This window comes from Lithobates pipiens, unplaced genomic scaffold (genome assembly GCF_037356315.1).
Source record: "Lithobates pipiens isolate NorthernLeopardFrog02 unplaced genomic scaffold, aLitPip1_a1.2 Scaffold_28, whole genome shotgun sequence".
Classification (NCBI taxonomy): domain Eukaryota; kingdom Metazoa; phylum Chordata; class Amphibia; order Anura; family Ranidae; genus Lithobates; species Lithobates pipiens.
In genome coordinates this window covers 37,340,650-37,359,404 of record NW_027507789.1, presented here as the reverse complement: position 1 = coordinate 37,359,404, position 18,755 = coordinate 37,340,650, and positions in this window count along the sequence as shown.

Genomic DNA, 18,755 nt, shown 5'->3' with positions numbered 1-18,755 from the left:
AATACAGACAGAAATCTGCCTGTTTCTTCTTCCTGAAGCAGTCAGATTTGTGAATAAAAGCAAGCTCACATTACTCACATTCCACCTGTTAGGCGCACAGTTAACCCCTTGATTTCCACTTGTTGTTAACCCCCTTCCAAGCCATTGTCATTAGTACAGTGTACAATATTATCGCTGATCACTGTATTAGTGTCACTAGTGACGCCAGTGTCAGTTAGTGTCCCTCCCAACCAGTGTCTGTTAGCACTATCACAGTCACACTACAAGTCACTGATCACCACCATTACAAGCAGGGCTTTTTTTCAGTCCTATCGCGGGGGAACAACAGTTCTGGCACCTCCAGCAATGAATGTATGTAATTGCAAGGAGTGCTGGGATATGCTGGAGGGTCTATTGATACTGGCTGCTGATGGGGATCTATTTTTGCCTGGAGGTCTATTGTTAATGGGTAGGTCTGTTGTTGCTGGTGGGGGTCTTATGTTGCTGGGGGTCAATTGTTGCTGGGAGGTATATTTTTGCTCACTGTTGGAGTGTCTGTTAATGCTAGCTGCTATTGTTGCTGGGAGAGATCTACAGTTGGGGAGAGGTCTATTTTTGCTTGCTGGTGTATTGCCCGTTGATACTGGCTGCTGGGAAATCTGTTGTTGCTGCTGGGATCTATTTTTTGCTGTGAGGAATCTACATATGAGGGGGGGGGGGTCTTTTCTTGCTTGCTGCTGAATTTTCTGTTGATGCTGGCTGCTGGGAGATCCGTTGTTGCTGCTGGGGTCTATTGTTGCTGGGGTGTTATTTTGTTGTGGGAGGCCATTGTTGCTGGGGGGTCTATTGTTGTGTGGAATATATATTGTTGCTAGGGGGTCTGTTGTTGCTGGGACAATTCAGACTAAAGAAATAGCTTACTTTTGTAGATTGGGAAAAGATCCGAACCGCTGAGCAGAGCCTAATAAAGAAATCTTTCTAATTGGGACCTAGATAGCAGTAAATCCCAAGAGAGGTGCTAATCCTTACTTTAAAAAAAGACTATGACATAAACCTACTTACAGTATGGGGTTCCTTTACTAAGAAAAACGGAAAGCAATGGTCGCTCTACATTTAGTTACTCCCAATTAAACCAATTAAGACTTTAACTAGGCGAACATGCGAATGGAAAAGTGCGCTAATACAGGTGAACATGCCTTTGAAAATGTCAAATCAGCATATCCATGAATTTGCAAGTGACAATTGCTAACAAAATAGAAATAAATTAGATAAAATGTCCATACCATGCTCATAAACCACATACATTGCATTGCAAAAGTAATATAAAGTCCATAAACCACCACCAAAAATCTTTAATCAAGTAAAAGTGAAGTAATTCCTGTTTTCTGTGAAGTTCTGTCTTCCACCGATTAATGAGCAAATATTCTACTCACCAAACCAATATGACATCAATTGCAGGTAGTCAAATGAGCATGGGTGACAAAGAAATGGCCTCCAATGCAAGATCCGCCAACGAAGGTTAAGCATATATCAAAGAGAGAAAGCTTTGGATGTTTACACCGATCTATAGAGATGGAATTTTTCTAAAATATATATAGATATATGCTTAGCCTTAGTTAAGCATATATACAGCATGGCCACATAAAAACCCACTTTTGATGGACAAAATGCACAAGAATTTCAGCAAACATCCAAACAGCCCTAGTGGGGCGTTTTGTCATTATGCACAATATCATTCCTTCTCCCCCAAAAATCACAGTCTCTGCTCAGGCCAAACAAACCCCCCTACTGCAGTCCTTTATATACCATGTTGGCTTGTTAGCACACCGACACACGCCCAATTAAAACGACATGCCCATCGATGTCATTCAATCTGTCTCTTCATGTATGTCTAAAGTGATTGCACCTGATGAGCAGGAACACATAATATTATTTCCAACTGTTAGCCCTTGGCTATGTGCATCAAATCTCCAACTACAGGCCAAACAGCTAAGTCCATTTGCATGCACATAAACAAAGCAACAGTTTTCTAAGCATATGTACCTGTGCGGTGTAAAATCTACAATGGGAAATGTCCAAGTCCCTGGGCATGATTAGTGCTAACAAACATTAACCACTCAAGGACCAGGTTGGCTCTCCTTTGCGAATCACCATTATTGTACGTCAGCCGCTTTAAGACCACTAGGGGTCCGGCAGCCACGATTTTTGCCAGCCACCCGCGATTACTCCTGACAGATGTAAACAGACAGATTCCCAGGGCGGATCCTCAGGGGAGGATAGGCAGATCTCCTACTAATGATAAGGAACAGTGATCTGTCTCCTCCTCCAATCAGTACACTGCCCTCACAGTTAGAAACAACTCCCTAGGGAACACTTAACCCCTTGATCGCCCCTAGTGTTAACCCCTTCCCTGCCAGTGACATTTATACAGTAATTGATGGCTATTTTTATCACTTTTTACCAAAAATATGTAGAAGAATATATATCAGCCTAAAATGATGAAGAAATTCGTTATTTTACTTTTTTTTTGGATATTTATTATAGCAAAAAGTTAAAAATCGTTTTTCGTTTTTGTTTTTTCAAAATTGTCGCTCTTTTTTTTTTTTATAGCGCAAAAAATAAACAACGCAGAGGTGATCAAATACCACCAAAAGAAAGCTCTTTTTGTGGGAAAAAAAGGACATACATTTTGTTTGGGTACAGTGTTGCCCAGTAAAAGGGATGCAGTGCCATAGCACAAAAAATGGCCTGGCCATTAAGGGGGAAAATCCTCCAGGTCCTTAAGTGGTTAACATCAGTCGCTGGCTGCAAGGAGCTTGCAATCTAAAGTCCAAAACTATGGTAACTTTCTTACATTAGAGACAATTTAGACAGGAGCCAAATAAAATGCCAGCAAGTCTTTGGATCGTGGCAAGAAAACACACACAGACACAGGGAGAAAATATAAACTTCAAGCAAGCAGTGGAATGTTGGGGATTTAATTCAACCCCTTGCTGCTAGGTGGAAATGCTAGCCACTTAGCCAGTGTGTGGACCAATCCCTTTGCAGGGGGAGGAGATATCACTCTGCAGAGGAGGACATGTGGTCGGGCGTGTCGCCATCTTGGAACCGCGTGCTGAAACACTGCTACCTAGGACAGCATGGCGCATCTCAGAGCCTCCAGGGCCTGAAATTATCCATCCTGTTTCAGCTGAGTGTGACCCCAGGGCCGTTGCCAGTTTCTTTACCTCTGGGGAAACTATTACTGATATGGGCCTTCAGTTGGTGCCTCATGGAGAGATAGCACTGTACATCTCTCAAAGTTCCGCGGCCATGAGAATTGTTTGCCGACAATGTTACAGCTTTGCTGTGTTTCTGCGTCCATGGAGCTAGTGTTGACTCCAGTGGAACTATCCTTGCCGGGGCAGATTCTTCTCCATCAGAGACCCCTATACTTAGTGAAACTACCATACCCGCAGTGGAAGTGTTAGTTCCCACTGCCACTAGTCATCCTGAGTTTTCTGCAGCAGCTGTTAGTCTGGATCAGGTAATGCTAGCACCTCTCCTTCCTCCTATGGAAATTCAAGTGCCTACACCTGCTGCTACTATGGATACCGCAGCCTCCGAGGATTGTTACCCTCCTATTACCATCCATCAAGCTAAGTATGCCCCCTCGTCTAGTGTCTGGGGAAGCAGTCGGTCCCATGTTCATCCCCGACAGTACCTTAAACTGGTAAGCCAGATGGGGGTGGAATATACACGGGGTGAGTAATGACTGTTGCATAAGTTGTCAAGATGTGCAAGGTCGCAATGCGCTCAAATTGCTATGACTATCACTCTCATCCTAAATTAAGGAAAGTACTTTATTTGCTGGTGAGAGTTACTGATTTAGCGCAGCCCAAAGTGTTCATTGAGTATAAAATTCAAAGCCGTGCAGCGCATAATAAAAAGCCCATAATCATATATGTGTAGTGGATGACATTTTGGACAAAATGTCATACGCATGTAAATGTAGTTTTTGCCTCAGGGTTAATTACATAGGTAGGCCTTAACATCAGTCTGGCCAGGCTGCGTTTGGAAGTTCTGCCTGGTCATGTGAACGGTGAGGTGCACATGACAGGCTAGAACCAGGCCTGGTTGGATGTTTAGGTATCGGCCTTCTCGGAGCCAATCAGTGAGAGTGCCGGGGCACGCTGAGGAGTCTGGGATGGGGTACTTAAGAGGTGTGGGTCAAGTGTTCAGGGAGAGGAGTTTGTGAGATCTGGAGTTCGTGTGGTCTGTTCTGGTTCCAGGACCAGGGTAGCCCCGTGGGGGGTCCCGGTCACGGGGTGTTCAACATCCCGCAACATGTTCCTGTTGGAGGCCCCTAATAGACCCGTCTGGTCTGGGGTAAGGATCCGTCTGTTCCCGAGTCTTAGACCCGGCTGGTCCGAGGCGCAGTAACTGAGGGAGGATTCAAGATGTCCGGGTGTGCTCTCGGCTTGGAGAAGCACCACAGCTCGTGGAAGTGACCGGGGGAGGACTCTTTAGAGGAGGGCCGGCAAGTGGCATCCTGGGAAGTGCCTGGTTACTGAGTTGGGAAGGACATTGACGAATTCACGCTTTTCCAGTACCATTGAGGAGACGGGAAACGTTCCAGGTACTGAGGAAAAGGTTCCTGTTCACCTTTAGTTACAACTTGTACACCTTTCATAGAATTGCTTCAAGTTTTGAGTCAACGTGCTGACTGCCATGATCTCTGGCTAGAGATCTGTTCAGCCTTGAAGTACCCAGCTGCGAGTGGCTACACTCTGGGTGGAATTAGAGACTTTGCTAGACCTGCAGTTCAAGGTGCCTGAGTTCTTCACCAGTGCCCTCTGTTCCCAAAAGAGACTGTGTTATTGGATGTTACTACTGCAAAATAAAACCTTTGTTAAAGGACTTCATCTATGTCAGTGTTCAAGTCGTTGGGTATCAACCCTGGGAACCCCTAGACGTGGAAGAGCAGGCCAAGAGAAGGTAACTGTTTATGGCCACTACATATGTCACAAAAGGAAAGTCCTAAAGATGATCTGAGTGCTTGAAATTCACCAAACGACAAAACACCAATCTCTTTGTGCAAAATTAGCCCGCCACCAACACAAACAGTGCTTAGCTCACCTCCAATAATTGATATATGTTCTCACAGATAGGTCAAAGAACGCAGTTTACCCACTCATACGGGGTGGTGTAAATGGAGGTAAATACCGGCCAGGTCCACATATAACAGAAGGAAAAGGTGCTTGCTGAGTATTAAAACACGCACTTTAATAATAAAATGTGCACTTACAAATTCCACATCTTGTGTAAAGCATGAATAGAGCGACCTCGCAGCTTGTTAATACCGCTTTAAAAGAGATGTGGGTTTTCTTCTTCTTTTTTTTTTTTTAAGAATCGTACTTACAAAGGTCTGATGCTGCATCTGTCCCCCGGTGCCTTTAACAATGAGAACTGAGTGATCAAACACCACCAAACAGAGAGCTGATGACTGTCAGTCTCCAGCTCTCTGCCCCCCCCCCACTCACTGGAGCGCTGGGCTATGGAGGGGGTGGGAGCAGCCGGCTCTGTCGGGTGCCGGTCCAGGCATGTTGGCAGGTCCCAAATTCATTGTTGCAATCTTGTTGCAATCTTGTGTGAACCTGGACCGGCTCTATGACATCAGCCCTATATCTGCTGAAAACGGGTCACAGGAGTGCAGAACGAACTACACTCCTGCGATCCACAGAAGTAGTATTAAGAAGTATTTACAGTCCTAAGTCCTAACATTTCATTTTCAGTTCATGATAGATTTAGAAATTCTTAAAAACTCCCAGTGCTTTATTTTCTTGCTGTCTACGTCCCGCTGGGGAGTTGGGTGCTATGGGCCATATAATATTGGAGCTTCTTCTATGCTTCTGCCTGGAATGTAGGAAAACATTCATTCTTAAGCCCCATACACACTATCAGATTTTCTGCGGATTTTTTTCCTTCAGATTTACCAAAGCCATATAATATGAGGTCAAACCTTAGGAGTTTCAATTTGTATACAATCAGGCAGGCCCTTGCACTACATGGTTTTGGTAAATCAAAAGACAAAAATCAGCAGAAAATCTGATAGTGTGTATGGGGCTTTAGTGCTTTTTCGGGACTAAAGTTGGACAACCATGCCTTAATGCCTTTGGTAAAATGATATTTGGGTGGTTGATAGACGGTTGTGCAATTCTTTGTTCTTGGCACAATGATGATACAGTAAGCTTTTAGTTCTGGCGATCCTGTTTGAAAGCCTCATTATTCACCACTACCCTGGACTGCTCTCCTTCACCCCTATAAAAGTCATGTCCAAAAATGTTTTTTTTTTTTTCTCATTATATTCCAGATTGAATGAAATATGAGAAAACTGCTGGCACAAGAGCAGCAGGACATCAAAGTTAAACACATCTTAGAGGTCACTGCAAGAAAAAGGTATGTTATCACTTGAACTCTGCCTTTTGTGTTTCTCCAGAGATTGTTTCTACATCACATTTAACTGTGTCACACCTTATAAACTATTTCTTGTTACTATGACCTTCCATAATACATTTACAGCAGACACTGTGAGTAGGACACACGCGACATACAAACTGCTAGCTTCTGGTGGTGTCATGCAGAACCTGCCAACTGAATTAAAAGTGACCACAAAGGTCAAGGATTTTATTCCACTGGGTATCAGACCCAAATAGCTTGGGTCGTCTAAAACAAATGTAAAAATATGGAAAGTCATGATTATGTAGCGCCCTGGAAATGTCAGGTAAATGTATTTTTTTTGGGCTCCTCTGCAGTCAATGGAGCAATGTGTGATTATTTTGGGCTGTTCTAGGTTTCATTGGCTGCAGGCTCAACTGCTTCCCCTTGCCTTCTAGTGGATTCTAGAATTTAGTGTACTGGAAAAGGCAGATCCACGGCCGTAATATTTATGTAGTTTCTTGGCCAATCCCTGGGGGGGAAAGAAGCCCAGTAAGTGGTTGGGAGTGTGCAAAAATAGTCTGAGGCCTGGAGCACCAAGGTTCTTGTCCAGGAGGAAAAGTTCCCAGCCTAAAGGGCTGCTGCCCTTTCTTTTAGGCAGTACAGCTGAAGTTTCACAAGTGCTCATCGAAGTCCCAGCTGGGAGGCCTGTTCTAGTGGATCTTGCTGGAGCTGATTAAAAGATTTTCACTGAAGATCTAATCTGGAGAGTTCACAGGAGAAATGTCTGGCTGATACTGGAAGGAGGAATTCAAATGTCCAGGGACATTTGTGAGTACAGACCTAGGGCAGGCATATGCTACATCCACCTAGGTAAGTATTATTCTGGAAAAAAAAATCCCATACATATCTTTTAACTATATTTTAGGTCATGTTAGGTCATGATACAATAATGCAATTTCTTTATGGAAAAGGCTTGCATTTATTGTAATCTTTCCTATTGATCCTGCCAGCAATAGCTATCCCCAGGGGCTTCCTGTTATAGGGTAACAGAGCTTACATATAGGGGGATATTTACTAAAACTGAAGCCCAGATAATCTGGTGCAGCTATTTAAAGAAACCAAGCAGCTTCTAAATTCAGCTTGTTCAATGAATAAGGCTCCTTTCACACTTGTGCGACTTAGGATCTGATTTGTGACACTCAAAGTCGCAGGACATGTGAAATGCCATGCATCTCTAAGAGAGAAGCTGCGACTTCATAAAAGGTTCCTGCACTATTTTGATTCAATGCCAGAGTGTGTAAAAGTCTTAACCACTTGCCGACTGCCTTCCGCATATAAACTGCAGCAAGGCGGCTTGGCTGCGCAACCCGACATACCTGTACGTCGGTCTGTGCATGTGGTACTGCTTGCGTGTGCAGTCGCGGTAAAGAGAGGCAGAATGGGGATCTGCATATGTAAACAAAGTGTATCCCCATTCTGACAGGGGAGGAGAGAGAGATCAGCTGTTCCTAACGATCAGGAACAGCGATCTCTCTGTACTCCCAGTCAGTCCACTCCACCCACAGTTAGAAAGCACCTCCCTAGGACACACTTAACCCCTTGATCGCCCCTGGTGTGAACCCCTTCCCTGCCAATGCCATTTATACAGTGATCAGTGCATTTTTATAGCACTGATCACTGTATTGGTGTCACTGGTCACCAAAATGTGTCACTTGGGGTCAGATTTGTCTGCCGCAATTCCGCTAAAAAGCACTGATCCCCACCATTACTAGTAAAAACAATAAAAAAAAGTCCCTAAACCATTCCCCTATTTTGGAGATGCTAAAACTTCTGGGCAAACCAATCAATATACGCTTTGTTTACCAAACATATGTAGCAGATTGCATATTGGCCTAAACTGATGAATACATTTTTTATTTATTTTTTAATATGTATTGAAGCAGAAAGTAAAAAATATTGTTTTTTTATTCAGAATTGCCAGTCTTTTTTTATAGAGCAAAAAATAAAAACTGCAGAGGTGATCAAATACCACCAAAAGAAAGCTATTTTTGTGGGGGAAAAAAATGGACATCAATTTTGTTTGGGTACAAGGCCGCACAACCGCACAATTGTCAGTTAAAATGAAGCAGTGCCGTATTGCAAAAACAATGGCCTGGTCATTAAGGGGGTAAATCCTTACGGGGCTGAAGGGGTTAATAAAGTAATTTCAAAGTCATATTAAAGTCAGACTCCAAAGTTGCACTGAAAATCTTGAAACTTTGGAGTCAGCTAGTGTGAAAGGTTCATAATGGACCAAAAATCACGAATGCATTCAGTTTGGATAGTGTGGTGCATCACAATGCATTGTAGTGCATTATTATAAGTTGCCAGGTGTTGCAAGGCAGGTGCACTGGGTTGCCAGTCACTATAATTGACACTGGCTCGCACCACTGCACCTAACTTGCGTTCCCATGCATTCCAGTGATGGGTGTGTCACTGCAAAGGCTGATGTAATTGGCCACTAAACCGGCATGAGGACACCTGCATATTCTGCCTTAGCATCAAGAAAGAAAAATAACACAAATAGTTTTAAAGTCTAGGGTAGCGAACAGCTTGAGGGATCCAAGGAAAAAGTGCCCCCACCCTAGAACTGCTATAGTCAGGTAGCAATTGGAGATGGATGCTCCACAGTTACCTGGATGTTCTGGAGAAGCTGCATGCTATTAGGCTCCTGCCCAGCTGCCCGCATGCCAGATCTAACAGTGGAAGTACACTCACCTGGCTGCAAATCATTGCCCACCTACCTCTCAGGCATGACCTGTCTAAGCTGCGGAGGGAGGAAAGCTGGGCAGCTTCTCTTGCCTGGGCATGTCCAAGAACCCAGGAAGTTGGGGGAAATAGAGTTAAAGGGGCCTTTTCCTGTACCTGAGCATGCTGAGGGTTTATTTCTACTTTAATTGGACAAAATATCCATCAGTTCATAATAAGGCTGCAGAGGTCACGACTTTCAAGGCTTTCTGGGACCCACAATTTCACAACAGTTGACTCCACTAAAAGGAGTCCACATTTGAGGTTTTGTTAGTGATTCAGTGACTTTGCATGACCTCAATATTTCTTGGAAGAGCGGGGATCATAGGAAAGTTGCAATAATTAAAGGTTCTCAGTACAGCACCGCACACTCTGACACAGTCATTAGTGTTCTGGGACAAAAAAAAGAAGGTACATATCTGTTTTCCAACAAAGGCTCATACTTATGTTTTTGTCAAGGTCATTTTTTTTTTATTATGGGGGGGGGGGGGGGGGAATCAAAGATTTGTGTGTTGTAAGAAACTGGTGATTCTGGCATGTACCACCTTAACAAAACAAATAGTTCTGTTTCAGATCTATAAGAATGAAATAGAAACTAGCACAAGTTACTAATTATGAAATGGATCACAGCAGTTTTTAAAGGGATTGTAAAGTCAAATTGAAAAAAATAAAAAATAAACATGTTATACTTACCTCCACTGTGCAGCTCGTTTTGCACAGAGTGGCCCAAGAACCTGGTCTTCTGGGGTCACTCGGCGGCTGTCTCGGCTTCCTCCCGCAGGTACTTCTCACGTTCATGCGAGCTCCCTCACATGGTGAGAAGCACCTGTGGGCGCGCTCCCGTGATACAGCCGGCGGCTATAGCCGCTCGCTGTATCACACAGCCCGCCCCGGCACGCTGCATCATTGGATGTGATTGACAGCATCGCGAGCCAATGGCTGCGCTGCTTTCAATCCATCCACTCCAGCCAATCAGCGGCCAGTCTGAGCGGCGAAGAGGATGGCGGGGGGCGAGCGCAGGACTTTCGAGGGGGCCACGTAAGTAAAACGGGGACTGGGGGCGCCGGCAGTATGAGATGTTTTTTCACCTTAATGCATAGAATGCATTAAGGTGAAAAAACATTTACCTTTACAACCCCTTTAATAAAAAAAAAAAATTGCTGCAAATCCACGCCAGATTGCAAAAGGAATGCAGAATGCAAACTGTAACCTGGCAGACAAGCCACATGCCTTTTTCAGCCTGGCACAGCATGCATATAGGTAAGGAAAGCACACAAAGAGTTAGGGCCCTTTCACACGGATGTGTCCGTGTACGGGGTCCACTTTGCTCAGTAGGGATCGCTCCGTCGATCCCCGCTGAGCAGGCAGATAACAGGTCGGTCTCTGCACACTGTGCGGGGACTGACCTGTCAGAGCACCACTCTCCTCTATGGGGGAATCAGATGAAAAGGGACCGTAGAAAGTCCCTTTTCATCCGATCGACGGAAGGGAAAAATAGCGGATTGGAGCGGCTCGGATGTCAGCGGACATGTCACCGCTGACATCCATCGCTCCATAGACCTCTATGGAGCGTTCGTTCAGGTCTGCCTAAAAACTGCAGGCGGTCCTGAACAGTCCACCTGTGTGAAAGGGGCCTTACCAGTCTTCCTCTTCCCTCTTGGCAAAGGAAACAAAGCATATCACTCCTAGTTAACAAGGGGGCTTGAGCTCCCTTTGTTACTAAGGAAGAGCAGTTGCCCCTGTGACAAACCCAACTTGGACAGGGGTGTTTTCAGGGAACTACAGGGTAGCCTTTTGCCTACTGACTATGGGCCCTGGCATCTGAGGGAGCTACGAGCATTCAGAAAGATGTCCTGTTATATAATGCAAGATGACATGTTATTACCACATTTAACAGTCAAGGAAGCCATGATGGTCTCTGCCAACTTGAAACTCAGTGAGAAGAATAATGTGAAAAGACCGCTGGTTCATGAGATTTGGACAGCCCTGGGTCTTCTTGAATACTGGGGCTGGACTGTCTGGGAGGTGAACTCCCTGATTAATCAAGGCCTGTTCTGGTGACTAGTTGTTAATTAGCTTACTGTTAATAAGATCACTGTTAGCTGTTGTTTATGTTAGCTGTTCATTAGATGTACAGTACTGTTAGATGTATGGATGATATTACTGTTTACAGTTTGCATTGTTTAGGATAATGTGATCAAGCTTATATCTGAGTTTCTGTGATATTGTCAGGGCTGGGCTCAGCCCTACCTTCTCAAAGCTGGCAGCTCGGCTGTCGACTAATTGCCAGTTCCTTTCTCTCCACAGTGACTCACCTGTTGATCATATCCTGCTTGTCAGTCCTGCCTACTTAAGCCATCCAGCCCAGATGATCTCTGCCTTCGCCTTGGTCACATCTCTAGATACGCTCTCCTGTATTCCTGTTAAAGACTTGCTTGGCTGACATTCCTTCTGGCTCCAGATCCTGCTTGCTGTTCTACTACGCTCATCTCTTTCTCCGTGACGTTTTGGCTTGTCTGACTATGCTTTCTGGTTCCTGAACTCTGGCTATGTTTTGACTACATTTACCTTATTATTATTATTATTATTAAACAAGTGTGATTTAACTGTACTTCTGTCTCAGTCTGATTCATGGTTTCTGATAGTAGGCAAAGGCCATGAATTCAGAAGATGCAGTCAATCCACTTGTTGGTAATATTTTTTCCAGATTGAATGAGCAGGATCCCTGCATGGATCAGTTTGTGGCGTTACAAACGCTCCTGAGTCGCACAGCTCACCTGAAATCTCCCACTGTGGCTGTTCCGGTACAACCTGTGTTGCAGGCCGTCCCTGCTGCTGCTATAGTCTCTGTGCAGGCACCTACCTCTAGTATTACTTCTATAAGATGTATGTCTGGTTCTGCTCTGCTTCCTCAGCAATTTGGGGGCGATCCAGTCCAATGCACAGAGTTTCTCAACCAGGTTGCGATGTACTTTGAGATGCTGCCCCAAGCGTTTCCCATGGACAGAAAGTAGGTTTCTTGATATCTTTGCTTTCTGAGAGAGCCTTGGCCTGGGCAAACCCTTTATGGGAGACGCAAAAACCTGTTGTCTTATATTTACCTATAGTTTGTGGCTTCTTTTAAAAGGGTATTTGACTTTACTGCACACTCCACTTCTGCTGCTAAATTACTCATGTCCATCAAACAGAGTACGAAAACTGTTGCCGATTACGCCATCGAATTCCGTACTCTGGCAGCAGAGGTTGCTTTGAACAATGAAGCTCTCATGGCTGTTTTTTCTCATGGTCTCTTGGATACCATCAAGGATGAGATAGCAGCCTGAGATATACCCACTGAGCTGGAGAAGTTGATCACGTTTGCCATCCTCATTGACTCCAGACTCAGAGAAAGACTTCCATTTAAGGAGCGCTTGCGGAAGCCTCCTGTACATTTGTCTCTAAACTTTGCAGTCCCACCCTTGCGTCCCTGATCTCCCATGCCTCCTGGTACTGAGCTGCTCTGAGAAGATGAACCCATGCACTCGGGCTTCACACGTCTCTCAGTGGATGACAGAACCCTTAGGAGGAGGGAGAGATTGTGCCTTTATTGTGGCCAGGCAGGTCACTTTTTGAAGTCTCGTTTTACCCGTCCAGGGAAAGCCCAAACCTTAAGGTCTTGTTGCGGACAGACCTTAGGTGGCATTGTTTCGTCCCCAGTTATCCAGAAGGATTAGCCCCTGGTTTCAGTTACCCTTTCTTGGGCTGAGTTGTCTGTCGAGATACAGGCTCTAATCGACTCTGCGGCTGCACGCCTGTTCATTGATGCTGCCTTTGTATCAAAGCACACAATTCCGCTGCAGCTGCATGACACTCCACTTGCCATTGAGGCTCTTGATGGGAGACCTCTACAGCCTGCCCATGTGACTCATGAGACTTTTCTGTTGTCCATGGCCGTAGGGGCTCTTCGCCATGAGAGATAATCCAATTCCAAGTTATTTCCTCACCTAAATTTCCGCTGGTTATTAGTTATCCTTGGTTACAGAGGCACAACCCCTCTTTTGATTGGCTCCATGCTGAGGTTCTTTCCTGGTCGCCACAATGCAGTAAGACATGCTTCCAGAAGGTAGGCAAGGTCCTGTGCACCTCTTCACTCTCCTCCCTGCCGGGGGAGTACCGTGATTTTAGCGATGTCTTTGACAAAGGTAGTTTGCCTGCACCCCATCGTATGATTGCGCTATTGACCCTGAACCTGGTGCCATACCCCCTTGTGGCCGGGTTTACTCTTTGTCGGTCTTGGAGGATAGGGCCATGGTGGAGTATGTTGCAGACGCACTTTTCTCAAGGTTTCATCCACAAATCTTTATCTCCTACTGGTGCTGGTTTCTTCTTTGTGAAGGAGAGTGGTGAACTGAGACCTTGTATTGATTAAAGAGGTCTCAATCGTTTCACGATTAAGAATGCCTATGCGATTCTGTTGATTACAGAGTTATTTGATCGCCTCAAGGGAGCAATGTTTTTCACAAAGCTTGATTTGAGAGGAGCATACGATCTTGTGAGGAATAAGGAGGGCAACAAGTGGAATACTGCGTTTAATACCAGAACAGGCCATTATGAGTACCTCATAATGCCTTTTGGCCTTTGTAACGCCAGGGAGTTTTCCAGGAATTTATTAACGATGTTCTTTCGAGATTTGTTGCAGTTATGTGTGGTGCTTTATCTCAACGATATCCTCATGTTTTCCAAGTCCCTGCAGAGCCACCACACAGATGTCTGTCGTGTGCTTCAGAAACTAAGAGAGAACAATCTCTATTGTAAATTGGAGAAGTGCAAATTCCATCGTAAACAGGTTAAATTCCTGGGTTATGTAATTTTCACTGCTGGTTTTTCGATGGACCCAGAGAAACTTTCAGCAATCCTACAGTGACACCGACCCATGGGTTTACATCTTTTGCAGCATTTTCTTGGCTTTGCCAACTATTATCGAAAGTCTATTCCTCTCTGATCAAGCCCTTGACTGATATAACCAGAAAGGACGGTAACCCACAGAGTTGGTCTCCGGAGTCCATTAAGGCCTTTGAGAGTCTCAAGGCTGCCTTTGTTCCTGCTCCTGTGTTGGCACGTCCTGATCCTACGTTACCCTTTATCCTTAAGGTTGATGCTTCTTAGGCCGCGTACACACGGGCGGACTGTTCGCCCAACCTTGTTCGGCAAACAGTTTCATCAAACAGTCCGCTCAAAATTTGCATGAGCGGACTTGCCCACACACGAGCGGACTGTTTGACGAACAAGGTTGGGCAAACAGTTCGCTCAACTTTTGAAATGAACGGACTCGCCCACGTAAGGCGGAGGCAAATCCGCCCATTTCGAGCGCGTGTACAGGTAGGCGGGGCCCGCGAAGGAGACGTCGCGGGCTCCGCCGCCTGGAATGGGCTTAAAGGGGAACCCCAACGCCGAAAAAAATCGGCGTGGGGGTTCCCCCCAAGTCCACACCAGACCCTTGTCCGAGCACGCTACCCGGCCGGCCAGGAAAGGGGGGCGAGCGAGCGCGCCCCCCCTCCTGAGCCGTACCAGGCCGCGTGCCCTCAACATGGGGGGTGCCTTGGGGAAGGGGGGGCCGCGCGGCCCCCCCACCCCAAAGCACCTTGTCCCCATGTTGATGAGGACAAGGGCCTCTTCCCGACAACCCTGGCCGTTGGTTGTCGGGGTCTGCGGGCGGGGGGCTTATCGGAATCCGGGAGCCCCCTTTAAGAAGGGGGCCCCGGATACCGGCCTCCCACCCTATGTGAATGAGTATGGGGTACAATGTACCCCTACCCATTCACCTGTGAACTAAAGTACAATAAAAAACACAACACAGAGAAAAAATATTTTATTGCACAGCTCCGGGGGTCTTCTCGCCGGACTCCTCCGCTATGTGTGTGTAGCTCTTTTGCTAGCGGAGGAGTCCAGCTTTCTTCCTCCCCGCCGCCGTCCTCTTCTCCCGACTTCGGGGGTCTTGTCCCCCTCTTCGGTTCTTCTGCCGGGCCACCGCGCCTGGTCCGGTGGCCCGGTCTTCTGTCGCCGTCTTCCGTTCTTCTGTCGCCGCCTTCGGTTCTTCTGCCGGGCCACCGCGCCTTCTTGTAGCTCTTTTACAGGCGGTGGCCCGGTCTTCTGTCGCCGCCGCCGCCTTCCGTTCTTGTTCTTCTTCTTGTTCTTCTTCTTCTCCTGGAGATGTTGACTCGACGAGCTCTCCGGCCGGAATGCCAGAGCCGCGCTGTGCGGTCACTTATATAGTGACAATGGGGCGGTGTCACATGGTATATGTCACATGGGTTGGTCACATGGTGACCCCGCCCCCTTACGATGTCATAGTCCCCATGTGACATCAACCCATGTGACCAACCCATGTGACATATACCATGTGACACCGCCCCATTGTCACTATATAAGTGGCAGCGGAGCGTGTCCCTGGCATTCCGGCCGGAGAGCTCGTCGAGTCAACATCTCCAGGAGAAGAAGAAGAACAAGAAGAAGAACAAGAACGGAAGGCGGCGGCGGCGACAGAAGACCGGGCCACCGCCTGTAAAAGAGCTACAAGAAGGCGCGGTGGCCCGGCAGAAGAACCGAAGGCGGCGACAGAAGAACGGAAGACGGCGACAGAAGACCGGGCCACCGGACCAGGCGCGGTGGCCCGGCAGAAGAACCGAAGAGGGGGACAAGACCCCCGAAGTCGGGAGAAGAGGCCGGCGGCGGGGAGGAAGAAAGCCGGACTCCTCCGCTAGCAAAAGAGCTACACACACATAGCGGAGGAGTCCGGCGAGAAGACCCCCGAAGACGGAAGACCCCCGGAGCTGTGCAATAAAATATTTTTTCTCTGTGTTGTGTTTTTTATTGTACTTTAGTTCACAGGTGAATGGGTAGGGGTACATTGTACCCCATACTCATTCACATAGGGTGGGGGGCCGGTATCCGGGGGCCCCCTTCTTAAAGGGGGCTCCCGGATTCCGATAAGCCCCCCGCCCGCAGACCCCGACAACCAACGGCCAGGGTTGTCGGGAAGAGGCCCTTGTCCTCATCAACATGGGGACAAGGTGCTTTGGGGTGGGGGGGCCGCGCGGCCCCCCCTTCCCCAAGGCACCCCCCCATGTTGAGGGCACGCGGCCTGGTACGGCTCAGGAGGGGGGGCGCGCTCGCTTGCCCCCCTTTCCTGGCCGGCCGGGTAGCGTGCTCGGACAAGGGTCTGGTGTGGACTTGGGGGGAACCCCCACGCCGATTTTTTTCGGCGTTGGGGTTCCCCTTTAAGCCCATTCCAGGCGGCGGAGCCCGCGACGTCTCCTTCGCGGGCCCCGCCTACCTGTACACGCGCTCGAAATGGGCGGACTTTCCGAGCGGGAACAGTCCGCTCATTTCGAAAGTACAGCGGACAAGCCCACACACGGGCGGACTGTTCGCTCAAACACAGTTTCAGCGGACAGTTTTTCGGAATTTCCGAAAGACTTTGTCCGTCCAACTGTCCGCTGAAACTGTCCGCTGAAAGCCCACACACGAGCGGACTGTCCGCCCAAACACTGTTCAGCGGACAAGGTTGGGCGAACAGTCCGCCCGTGTGTACGCGGCCTTAGACTGGAGTTGGCACCCTTCTGTCTCAACATCCTACCTCTGAGAGCGCTATGCACCCTTGTGGCTACTTTTCCAAGAAATTGTCACCTGCGGAGTGCAATTGCAAGACTGGTGACAGAGCTGTTAGCGATCATTTTAGCCCTTAAGAATGGAGACATCTCCTCAAAGGTACCACTGTGACGGTTCTCATTCCTACTGACCATAAGAATCTCATATTCTTAGGCTAAATGTCTCTCTCCCCGAGGGGCACGATGGGCTCTTTTCTTGTCTAGTTTCAATTACATTGTCACATTCTTACCTGGTACTAAGAATGTAGGGGCTGACGCTTTGTCATGACAATTTTCTTCCACTTCCAAGATGGACAGTTTCTGTGATTCCTCCTGATCGTATTCTGGCTACGGTTCGCACCAGTCTCACTTCTCCTTTAGGTGAAAACATTTTTACCGCTCAGGTTCATGCTCCTCATGAGAAACCTGGTGACCGCTGCTTTGTTATTACAAACAATGTTATTGTTACAATCTCTGTACTGTTGTGCTCCAGACTTCCCATTCTCCTAAGGCTGTTGGCCATCCTGGGAAGAATCAAATCTTTTGGACCATTTCCTAACAATTCTGGTGGCCTAGTCTACGTGCTGATGTAACCACCTTCATAGCTGCCTGTTCCATGTGTGCTCAGATTAAGACTCCACAACACCTTCCAGTGGTCCTCTTACAACCCATACCCATTGGAGAGAGGCCCTGGTCCCACCTGTCTATGGATTTCATTGTGGAGTTACCCAACTCCCAGGGCAACACAGTTATCATTTATGGTGGTTGACTGGTTCTCGAAAATGTCCCATTGTATTCCACTTAAGAAGTTGCCCACTTCTAAGGAGCTGGCTTCCATTTTTGCTCAAAAGATCTTTCGCTTACATAGGCTACCCAAGGTGATTGTCTCGGACAGGGGTAGTCAGTTTGTGTCCCAGTTGTGGCAAGCCTTTTGTGCACAGTTGGGAATTCAGCTTGCTTTCTGCCCTGCGTATCACCCGCAGTCTAATGGGGACGCAGAATGAGCCAATCAGTCCTTGGAGCAATTGCTACGTTGATATATTTCTGACCATCATAACTGGTCAGACTGGTTACCGTGGGCGGAATTTGCTCACAATAGTGCCTTGAATTCTGCTTGCAAATTGTCCCAGTTTATGGCAAACTATGGTTTCCAAGCTTCCATGTTGCCTGACTTGTTTGTTCCGCAGAGTATTCCTGCGTTAGAGGAGCATCTCCGTGGTCTTCGTTCCACTTGGGCACAAGTCCAGGAGGCTTTGTGACATTCTATGATAGGTACAGACTCCATGCTGAACACAGACGCCTGTCTGCGCCTTCCTACCAGGTTGGGGACAGAGTCTGTCATCTCGCAACCTCCGACTTCGTGTTCCCTCTCTATAATTCGCACCTTGGTTTATTGGACACATTCCTTCTAATATGCATATCTCGAATGTACTTCATGTCACCCTATTAAAACCTTTGGTCTGCAACTGCTTTACCACCTGGATGGAGCCTGATAGTGTTGTCCCGAGGCACTGATTGACCACAATGAGCAGTGAAAGTTCCTCTTCTACATTGAAAAAGGGCTTTAACACCTGATCTGACTTGGTGTTAAATCCAGGAGAATCCTATAAAAACACCATAAGGTGAAGAGAGGTGATATTTGGTTCCTACCTTAGTTAACACAGTTTATTAAACACCTCTAAGCCCCTGTACACACGGTCGGAGATTTCCACAACCAAATCCGTCAGATTTTGCCCGTCGGATTTTGTCCGTCGGATCTTGTCCGAAACTGTTGCATACACACGGTCAGACAAAGTTGGCGAAAAAATCCGATCTTTCAGAACGTGATGACGTAATTTAGTTACGATGGGACTACATTCAGGCTAGTAGCCAATAGCTTTGATGTAGGAATTTGATCTGAGCATGCGTGGCACTTGGTCCGATCAAAATTCTCTACACATGATC